Source organism: Pseudophryne corroboree, chromosome 1 (genome assembly GCF_028390025.1).
Source record: "Pseudophryne corroboree isolate aPseCor3 chromosome 1, aPseCor3.hap2, whole genome shotgun sequence".
Classification (NCBI taxonomy): domain Eukaryota; kingdom Metazoa; phylum Chordata; class Amphibia; order Anura; family Myobatrachidae; genus Pseudophryne; species Pseudophryne corroboree.
The window spans coordinates 767,040,875-767,049,693 of record NC_086444.1 but is presented as its reverse complement, the minus strand read 5'-3'; the positions used below and the strand labels follow the sequence as shown (position 1 = coordinate 767,049,693).

General features: G+C 42.7%; 1 long non-coding RNA gene across 1 annotated transcript; it reads left to right on the top strand.

Moving 5' to 3' along the window:
• The first annotated feature begins 3,955 nt into the window (after window positions 1–3,955).
• LOC134944603 (uncharacterized) lies at window positions 3,956–6,681 on the top strand. The gene is made up of 6 exons (XR_010181913.1): window positions 3,956–4,019; window positions 4,693–4,734; window positions 5,039–5,119; window positions 5,702–5,764; window positions 6,513–6,536; window positions 6,652–6,681. It is a non-coding gene; the product is annotated as an uncharacterized LOC134944603 (long non-coding RNA).
• Window positions 6,682–8,819: the final 2,138 nt, after the last annotated feature.

Here is an 8,819-nt window from a genome sequence, read left to right as displayed (position 1 = left end):
CACGACGTCTGAGACGCACGACGTCTGAGGCGCACGACGTCTGAGACGCTCATTGAGCATAAGGACGGTTATGGCTGCTGCACGGGACCGTCCCTATGCTCTTGGTGAGCTGCGTCTCCTCGTTCGCTGGCGGGACAGAACTCTCGCCAGCAACGAGGAGAAAGTGAGGGCATACCGGAGGGCCAGCAGGGACATCCTCCGGAAGTATAACAGGAGGAGAACGGTGAGGTCTCTCCAGAGGAGGTGGAGTGACCTCGTGAGGCGGACCCCACGACGCCTGCAGGCCATAAGGGATTGTAAGTACAGTACATTACTGTAGATTACTGTACTTTAAGTTACTGTAGTTACAGGTACAGTACATTATAGCAGGGGCTGCTGTAGCAGCAGGTATCCGGTCTATACAGCACTGTACAGTATTTGTGGTAAACAAATGGTTAAACAAGGACCAAACGTTAACCCGGTCAAAAGGTCAATTTGTTTTTTTGCGTCGACCTAGATGGTGCGGCTTTTGAAATTGGTTGACACCAGTTACTGTAGGTTGACATGGTCGTTAAGTTGACATGGAAAAAGATCGACATGCGTTTTACAAAAACAATTGTTATTTTTTTAAACTTGTGTATATACAGTACAGTAGTTCTTTACAATCCAGGTGGTCTACGATTGTGCAGTGTACAGTATCATGCAGTGTACAGTATATGCAATGTATCACAGTGTATCGTGCTGCGTAATTGCAGCGTGTCATGCAGTGTACATTCAGAATATGGTATTGTGCAGTGAGTGTAATACATAGTGAATCACATCGTGCAGCAGAGCCGGCCTTAGGCATAGGCAAACTACAGTAGGCAAATGCCTAGGGCATTTGCTATGCTTAGGGGCACCAGCAGCTTCTGCTGATTAAAATGATATGCGGCATGCCTATATTTTGCGTGACTGCGGCTGTATCTGTACCTGGCTAGGGCCAGCACTGTCGTGCAGTGTACTGTATACACATGTGGTAATTGCAGTTTTTTGTGTAGTGTACATTGTATCATATTTTGCAGGGAAATGTGCAGTTTGTCATATCACGCAGTCGTGCAGTGCATTGTGTGGTTTAATTGCAGTGTGCCGAAATTTGTGTTTCAGATAGTACAGTGTTCTAAGGGATGTTACTTTGGCAGAAATTATTCTAAGGGATGTTACAGTGGCCTAATGTGTTCTGACGTGCATTACTCTTGCATAAGGTTCATGACTGGCAGATCTCTACTTTGTGACGTAATGTGGATATACTACTGCACTACTGTGACGTACAGTAACGTGAATAAGGTGCTCTACTGTGTGACACAACGTGAATCAAGGACAGTACTGTGACGTGAATACGGTGCTCTACTGTGTGACACAACGTGAATCAAGGACAGTACTGTGACGTGAATAAGGTGCTCTACTGTGTGACACAACGTGAATCAAGGACAGTACTGTGACGTGAATACGGTGCTCTACTGTGTGACACAACGTGAATCAAGGACAGTACTGTGACGTGAATACGGTGCTCTACTGTGTGACACAACGTGAATCAAGGACAGTACTGTGACGTGAATAAACTGCACTACTGTGACATGACGTGAATAAGATGAATTCAGGTGAGTACTGCATCATCTGTCATGAAATCAATTTGTAATGTAATGAACAGTACTGAGATGGTTAAGGGTGGGAGGGCTGCATGCTGATGTGTGTCATAATGTTTATAAGGGCAATGCTTATGTGTGTTACAATGTCTATAAAGGTAGTGTTCTGTCTAATACCCTGGACCTACTGTACTGTAGCGATACTGTAAGTGTACTGTATGTCACATTTAGAAATGTGCCCCTTAAGTTTTGAAGACAGTACAGTACACTATGCCCTCCTGAGTGATTAGGTGCAGGGTACTAGAATGAACAATTCCATTTATTGTGATGTCATAAAGATGCTGTCAATGTTGAATTTCATTGGCTGTACAGTATGCTGCCATTATACTGTATATATATTTTTACAGGGCTGGTAGCACGACGTCACAGGAGGCGGGACAGGCGCCGCCAAGCTGGTAAGTATTGTCAAATACAGTAGTGTACAGTACATAGTGATTTCTATAGTCCCAACCCCCTGTCCTGACCATCACAGATAACTCGCTGCAATCCGTTAATGTTAAGAATGTCTGTTTACAAAACTAAATGTAAATATTAAACACAAAGTATAAATAACATTGTAGATAGCTGAATACCCGTGCTTCGCTACGGGATGAGGATGGTAAATTCCAGTGATAGTTGTTTGTTAATTTACGTTTGTTGGCGATCTACTGTAGTATATAGTACTGTATACTTTAAGCATACTGTATCTTGCTTCTCTGATGCAGATTGTTTATTGGCCGGACCCCTTTTTGGTCCTGGATACTGTGCAGTACATGTTTCAAATTGACAGCTTCACTTACAGTACTGTTATTTTTTTTCCCACAGTACCACCACCACCACCTGCTGCGCTGCCAGGTATTGTGTAACGAGAATTCTGGTGCTACTGTCATCGTTGTTACACTACTGTACATGTGTCCTGGATACTGTGCAGTACATGTTTCCAATTGACAGCTTCACTTACAGTACTGTTATTTTTTTTCCCACAGTACCACCACCACCACCACCACCACCACCACCTGCTGCGCTGCCAGGTATTGTGTAACGAGAATTCTGGTGCTACTGTCATCGTTGTTACACTACTGTACATGTGTCCTGGATACTGTACAGTACATGTTTCCAATTGACAGCTTCACTTACAGTACTGTTAATTTTTTTCCCACAGTGCCACCACCACCACCACCTGCTGCGCTGCCAGGTATTGTGTAACGAGAATTCTGGTGCTACTGTCATCGTTGTTACACTACTGTACATGTGTCCTGGATACTGTACAGTACATGTTTCCAATTGACAGCTTCACTTACAGTACTGTTATTTTTTTTCCCACAGTACCACCACCACCACCACCTGCTGCGCTGCCAGGTATTGTGTAACGAGAATTCTGGTGCTACTGTCATCGTTGTTACACTACTGTACATGTGTCCTGGATACTGTGCAGTACATGTTTCCAATTGACAGCTTCACTTACAGTACTGTTATTTTTTTTCCCACAGTACCACCACCACCACCACCACCACCACCACCTGCTGCTGCGCTGCCAGGTATTGTGTAACGAGAATTCTGGTGCTACTGTCATCGTTGTTACACTACTGTACATGTGTCCTGGATACTGTACAGTACATGTTTCCAATTGACAGCTTCACTTACAGTACTGTTATTTTTTTTCCCACAGTACCACCACCACCACCACCTGCTGCGCTGCCAGGTATTGTGTAACGAGAATTCTGGTGCTACTGTCATCGTTGTTACACTACTGTACATGTGTCCTGGATACTGTACAGTACATGTTTCCAATTGACAGCTTCACTTACAGTACTGTTATTTTTTTTCCCACAGTACCACCACCACCACCACCTGCTGCGCTGCCAGGTATTGTGTAACGAGAATTCTGGTGCTACTGTCATCGTTGTTACACTACTGTACATGTGTCCTGGATACTGTACAGTACATGTTTCCAATTGACAGCTTCACTTACAGTACTGTTATTTTTTTTCCCACAGTACCACCACCACCACCACCTGCTGCGCTGCCAGGTATTGTGTAACGAGAATTCTGGTGCTACTGTCATCGTTGTTACACTACTGTACATGTGTCCTGGATACTGTACAGTACATGTTTCCAATTGACAGCTTCACTTACAGTACTGTTATTTTTTTTCCCACAGTACCAACACCACCACCACCACCACCACCTGCTGCTGCATCCGAGAGCTCCGGAAGTGGTAATAATTACTTTTTGTTACAGTCACACTAGTTTCCTACAGTATTACTGTAATTTTTGTATTTTACAATACTTGTCATCTTTTACACACAGACCGCCTCGTAATTGATACAGAGGAGGAGCTCATTCCCATTGATTCGGGGGAAGAGGAGCCAGATTATAGTAAGTACAGTAGGATTTTCTCAAGCCCATTCTTAAAAGTATTGACCAAGTCCACTTTTATTACTTTTCAGGCAGGGAATTCCAAACATGCACTGTACAGTATTTCCCTCACTGTGAAGACCCCTTTTCGCCTCTGTGCGAAATCGCCTCTACTTCAACAAGAGTTACTGTGCACGTGTCCTCTGTGTCCATCTTATCAAAAACCGTTCCTGTGTATTGTCCCCTTACTGTACTGTATACAGTATATTTGTAAAGGTTAATCATGTCCCCTCTTAATCTCCTCTTTTCCAATGTAAACATGCCTAGCCTGCCTTTCCTTGTATTCCATCTTCTCAATCCACTTCATCACTTTGGTCGCCCGCCTCTAAACCTTTTGTAGTTCCACGATATCCATTTTGTATTATGGTGCCCAAAATTGTGCATCCGACCCACCCTCCACTAGCCTAACCCTCCAATCATACTCTGAATCCACACTCTGCATTCTGAATGTCGGGATCCAGACAGCAGGTCTTTTAAATACAGTACTGTATGTCCCCTACCGCTGGACAGTCATTCTGCTCCTACTGTATTATGAATATATCTCTGCCTCCTGTAGCACTGTACTACTGTGCAATTTTGTAGTAACTGTACTCTACTGTATTTTGTTTATAATATTTTTTTATTTTCAACTCAGTAATTATTGACAGTGAGGATGAAAAACCCTCTCCCCAACTTGGTAAGTAAACTGCAGTATTGTACTGTACTGTACATTGTGTTAAACCAATGGGTTGGGTTTGCGTGACCAGCAGTCAGGATTCTAGCGGTCAGGTGACCGACAGTGGCATCCTGATTGCAGCAATCCCAACAGGGTGAGGTACGGTATCCTAACCCTCCTCCACTACCCCCTGATTCTGGCCTCGACATTCTCGTCTCTGTGTGCGAAATTTACTCTCCTCCTCCAATTCCTGACTGAATTTTTGCTTTACTGTATTCAACACAGAATACAAAAGTATATTTCATGGATTTTTTTGCTTTCACAGGCCCTACACTGTCACAGGCGGTGGCGGAGGAGGAGGAGGAGGACCAGGACTCTCTGTCCCTCACCACACTGCACCCATTAAGTAAGTCCAGTCCGGTACATCGTGCCTCTGTAGAGCCAGTTTGAGCAAGGAGAGATTGATTGCTTCTTTTTTTGGTGGGGGCCCAAACCAACCAGTCATTTCAGCCACAGTCGTGTGGCAGACCCTGTTTATATAACATAAGGGTGGTTGGGAGGGCCCAATCACAATTCCATCTTGCACCTCTTTTTTTATTTATTTTTTTATTTATTTATCTTTGCATCATGTGATGTTTGGGGAAAATTGTTATAAGGTTTGATGTAAAAAAAAGGTTAAAAAAAAGAGGCAGATTAGATGGGCAAAGTGGTTCTTACAGTATTTGTCATCAAATTCTATGTTTCTGTATGCAGACCCTCCAACATGACCCGCCGCACTGCTCTGTTTCTAGACTTCCCTCTTAATTTATGATTTCCATCACCTGTGTTGAACTAGTTATATGATAAGAAAGCTGTTTCTTCACAGGTGATGGCAATAATAAATTAAGAGGGAAGTCCAGAACCAGAGCATTTTGTACCATGTTGGAGGGTATGTGTATTTCCTGGAATTAACCTTTTTTTTTTTTCACATTAATGTTTTTTTTCACAGGCCCTACACTGGAACAGGCCACGGAGGAGGAGGAGGATGATGATGATGCTGCTGCATTTAGTGGTAAGAATTATTACTGACATTGATCTGATGCCATCAGAGTAGCACTTTTCATCAGATTTTTCTGGCAAATGCGTAGAAATCGGATGAAAATTGTTTTTGTTTGAACTGGTGATATTGCCCATACAGTAGCAACCGATCACATCCCACATTAACATTTACAGTATCTAGTTACACTTACAGACGATAATACAGTACAGTAGGTAATATTTGATTGGTTGCTACTGTATGGACAACATCCTGTTCTAAAAAAAACACCCATCTTACTCAATTTCTCTCTCTCTCTCTCTCTCACCCCTTGTCACTGTCTCTCCATTCATCTCTCTAGATACTGTCAGTGATGAATTTCCCATTAGGCACGAGAGGCACGTACTGTACCTAGTGGCGGCATCTGTTTGGGGGCCTCAGTTGGATGCTTACAGTATGCTAATACTGTCATCCCAAAAATTACCACTACAGTAACTGCTAAATATTTTAAGTGTACTGTACAATATGCACATACAGTACTGTACAGTATACATAATTCAAAAGAAAAAAGAGTTGCTACTGTACCTTATTCTAGTCATAATCACCGGCATACGGGTCACTCACAAATTTTCTGATGGTCTCGGTGGGGTCCCTTGGAATCACCATGCCTGTCACAAGCATACCTTTTTTTACCCACCTGACACTGGGCCTGGAAACTAGTGTACTATTACTATACTTTTTACTGTATACTGTATCTTATAATATTCTTCTCTTTTACCCACAGACGACGAGCCAGAATACATTTTTGGTAAATATACTGTACAGTAGCAATAGTTGGTACTGTAATTACAGTATTTTTTTTTCTCCAACATTATTTTAAGTCAAACTGATATGACTAACTGTACTGTATTATCTTTTTACAGTCCGTCGCCAACCAGTGGAGGAGACACCTGGTAATAAAATAGAAATACATAATGCACTGTACTGTATTCTAACTTACTGTAACATGTATAACACTGAGCTGATCATCTTCACACCCTCTGACATAACCTTACAGTACAAACTGTACTTTCTCTCCTTTTTCACCCTCTTCACTCCACAAATGCATGCTGCGTTTCCTGACTACTGATATAATAGTGTGTAGAGCGTAGCGAGGCACCGTGCCCACCGCGTGGCGAGCGAAGCAAGCATGCAAGGGGCTGCTTTCCGCTCGCCGCCCCTGTCGGGATTGTGTGGTCGGGATTCCGGCGTCTGTATTTTGACTGCCGGGATCCCGTCCAGCGGGATTACGTACTGATCTCCAGTCTGAGCCTGCCCTAGGCATAGGCATACTTGCCAAATGCCCAGGGGCACAAGCAGCTTCTGCTGATTAATATGATATGCAGCATGCCTACAGTATATTCTGTGCATACAAAATGCATTACTAATGTGCAGCATTATGTGTATACAGTACTTTGTTGTGTAACATATACTGTAGCAAGGGCACTACTGTGTGGTCTAATGTGAACAAAGAGCAATATGATGTGATGCAATGTGAATAAGTGGGAATACTTTGAGGAGTAATGTGGTACTATCATATGATGTAACGAGAAAAAGAGACACTATTGCATGATATGTTGTGAATAAAGTTGCAGTACTGTGTGGCGTCATTTCAGATTGGGGAATTACTGTGTGGCCTTGCCCCTTCCCAGCAAGAACATGCACCGTTTTGGGATGCACACCGAATGTGCACACTGTTGCTATTTTAAACATACAGTACAGTAAGTTGGAGGAGCACCAAAATGACGACTGCTATGGTTGAGGGGTGATGGTGCTGGGAAAGGGGTACAGGCTCAGAGGCGGAAATAGCATCTGTGCAAGGGGGCAGCATCCAAAAACTTGACTAGGGAATCATATTATTTATGGCTGGCTCTGAGTACAGTCCACTATTATGGATAGTACTCCCTACAACACCACCTACAGTACTGTAACCCTCTTTTTTCTGAAGCGGTCATGAAATGTCATGACTGCTAATACATACAGTAAATGTCTACAGTATTTGTACTGTGGTGTTTAATTCCTTTGACAATTTGTTTATGACCTATTGAAGCTAAACTCTTGTACAGTACTTTATATTTTGAATACCAGCAATACAGTATAATACTGTACCTACAGTATACAGTAATAATTGTTTACTATTTGAATGTGACTAAATGTTTTTTTTTCTCCAATATAGTGCCAATTATTTATGGGGGCCCCAGACAGGGGCAAGATAGGTGGGCTGGCCCAGAAGCGGGCAGGCAGCAGCCCACTTATACAAGAGGTAAACTAAAGCAATGTTTAAATTACCTCGACAGCATACAGTAGTGTTTGATTTACTGTACTGACAATACAGTACTGTACATTGTAAATAACAATATTGTCTAATATAGAGTAAAGTACAGTACTGTATTGCCATTACTACACTGTAAAGTATTCAGTATTTGTTTTGTAATACTGTCCTTTTTTTCCCACAGAACAGTTGCAGCGTGCCATCCAGCTCCAGCGGGTGGTGGTCCACCTCCTAGTGGACCACTATTTTAATATTTTATTAAGTTTTATTTAATTTTATTTAATAAAAATTTTTGTTCTTGTACTCCATTGTATAGTATCTTTTTCTACTGTATAAGATAGGCATACTGTACACCATACAATTATCTGGCAGATAATCTGCAAGATCTGGCTGTTTGTAATGAAATTCTCTCCTAATTTAGCTGTGGTGTACAGTACCTCCTGAGTGTGCTGGGGTGCTTTCTGGCCAGTTTGGGGTGATTTGGAGCAAGTTTGGTCGGCCATCTTGCCGACATGTGCTGTCGACTGTTTGGCAAACATGTGTTTTCACTCCAGCATGTGTGTGTCAGGCATTTTGTGTGTGTCAGGCATTTTGTGTGTGTCAGGCATTTTGTGTGTGTCAGCCATTTTATGTGTGTCAGCCATTGCTGTGTGGTTCCACAATTGTTAGCGTGTCAAAGTGCTGACCACTGACACCACTATTTCACTTTGTACCGCATGCCTTTTGTGGAACCACACAGCCCAGCATGACTTATTGCTGGGCTGTGTGGTTCCACAAATT